The sequence below is a fragment of the Labrus bergylta genome, chromosome 4 (genome assembly GCF_963930695.1).
Source record: "Labrus bergylta chromosome 4, fLabBer1.1, whole genome shotgun sequence".
Classification (NCBI taxonomy): Eukaryota; Metazoa; Chordata; class Actinopteri; order Labriformes; family Labridae; genus Labrus; species Labrus bergylta.
The window spans coordinates 5,987,217-5,989,716 of NC_089198.1; the positions used below are offsets into that span (position 1 = coordinate 5,987,217).

Below are 2,500 nucleotides of genomic sequence, written 5' to 3' on the forward strand. Positions count from 1 at the left end.
ACACCAACATGTTACTGACCTCAGTCAAGATTACACAACCAATACTCTACTGAGCTTTACACACCTGGGAGAGTGTGTGTGTGTGTCTGTGTGTGTGTGTGTGTGTGTGTGTCTGTGTCTGTGTGTGTGTGTGTGTGTTTGTGTGTGTGTGTGTGTGTCTCTGTGTGTGAGTCTGTGTGTGTCTCTGTTTGTGTGTGTGTGTGTGAGTCTGTGTGTGTGTGTGTGTGTGTGTGTGTGTGTGTGTGTGTGTGTGTGTGTGTGTGTGTGTGTCTGTGCGTGTGTGTGTGTGTGTGTGTGTGTGTGTGTGTGTGTGTGTTGTGTGTGTGTGTGTGTACTTCATAATAAAATATATATCTGTTAAATTAAGACAGAGATGGGTCGGCTAAGTCTTTTCATCAGCAGGTAATGGAGCCTCTAGAGCTGTCAGTATTTAAATATCAAAGCGTACACTTTTAGGTTATCTCAAGAAATAGCTGATAAAGATGGCAGCTACAGTATATCATCATATCAGGTTTCTTACTAAATGTGAAGTGCACTCTAGTGAATGCCTACGCTCCTAATAAAGGTGAAGCTGATGGTGCGTTATCAGCAGCACTTCATGAATTAGGCTAAAGGACATTTTGGCAATGACTGACATATGGCGTGTTGTAAATCCTACAGCCCGTGAATACACATTTTATTCTAATGCTCATAACTCATACTCTCGGATTGATTATCTATTTTATCACAATCTATGGTGGAGAATGTGATTGACAGCAATATACATAATATGATTATTTCAGACCACACCCCCTTATCTGCTCTCCTCTCTCTTTCTGTAAATAACCAGAAAAGTAAGCAGTGAAGATTTAACAATTCTTTACTTAAAGACAAAGAGTTTGTGTCCTTGATAAATGAGATAAACGAGTATATGTAGCAGAACAAGATGCAGACGAACTGACAAACCGACTTACTTATTTTTTCATTTATTCAAAAAATTGCTGCCAGAGAGAGAGAGAGAGGGAGAGAGGGAGAGAGAGAGAAAAAGAGAGAGAGAGTGAGAGAAAGAGAGAGAGAGAGAAATAGAGAGAAAGAGAGAGAGAGGGAGAGAAAGAGAGAGAGAGAGAGAGAGAGAGAGAGAGAGAGAGAGCGCTCATGGCTCCGTGCAGCTTCAGAGAGAGAGAGAGAAGGTCCTCTGTCCTCACACTTTTCTTGTAAATGTATCTTACGTCAGTCAAAACTGAAGCTTCTCATGGCTTCGTTTTAAAAATGTTAATATACAGCTGCTTGCTGCTGATTCTGAACTCCTATAAATAACAGAATATCAAGAGGAACTTTTCAAAACGTGAGGCGTACTCCTGGTGTTTGTGCTGTGGATAAATTGAACAGATTAAAGTAGTTTGTTGCAAAAACAAAATTAATTTAAAGGGAAAAACACATTTGATATAAATACAAACCTAATATTAAAATAAACCATAAGACAGGGGTGTCAAAGTCCTATTGGGTCAGGGGCCGGATTTGTTCAAATGAGACCTCAAGTGGGCCGGACTAATTTTACAGACATCACTATAACTCAACACATGGATATATAGGCTAATGTATGATTAAAAAAAACAAGACAAAAAAAGGAGAGAGAGAGAGAGACTTTAGATGTGTGTGTGTCAGGCCACAGCACAGTTGTCACTCGTTAAGGTTCATCACAGATTAAACCTGCTCACATGAATATGTTGAACAAACACACAGAGTGTCTTTGATGTAAACAGTCATCTTCAGGTATTTCACTGTCAGGCATCAAATGTTTCCAAACCAACAGACTTGAATTGATCCTTCAGCGTTGATCACTGCAGTCTGATCAGCTCCGTGTGGAGTTCAACTTCTTTAACTAAGTAAACTCAGTTAAACCACTTTTGATATGAGTCTGGCAGTCCGTTCTTCTACGTGTCCGCACTATCGTGATCTAACTCTGTCACTGACTTTTTATGCGCCATGAATCTGTGCCATCTCCGTGCGCAAGGAAGAATTTTAGCGCTGCTCCGGGGTTAAACCAGCGGACCTCTGTATGATCGGACAGCCTGTGTGTGATATTGTTTTCAGATAAGAATGAAATGTTCAGTAATAGTTATATTTTTACAGTCTGATTAAAGCTGGTGATAAAGGCACAACAGCAGGCTACTGCATTTAGAAGTGATGTCACGCTGAAACTTTTAGGTGATCAACACAACACGCTCACCTCTGGGTGACCTAAAAATGAACCATCTGTCAATAAAATCAGTTAATATTCATTTTAATTTACTGTTTTTACAATAACCAGAGGTAAAATAAGTCTATCATCAGGCTCAACGCCGGTGTCCACAAACTACACTGGATGTGAGGAGACGGTCTGGGCCGTTACGCAGGACAGAGAGGATTGTTTTTTATTTGCACGAGCTGCTCTTTGTGGCTCACTCCATAGGAAGCTTTGTTATCATTAGTAAAACTTTTGTTTTCCATCAGTGAAGACAGGAGAAACTGGTAAGAAGTG

General features: G+C 40.3%; 1 protein-coding gene across 2 annotated transcripts in view; it reads right to left on the reverse strand.

Annotated features, from left to right (window-relative positions):
- The window catches only part of LOC136179111 (NLR family CARD domain-containing protein 3-like), a 27,475-nt gene that overhangs the window by 9,256 nt on the left and 15,719 nt on the right, over positions 1-2,500 (reverse strand). The window lies entirely within an intron of this gene.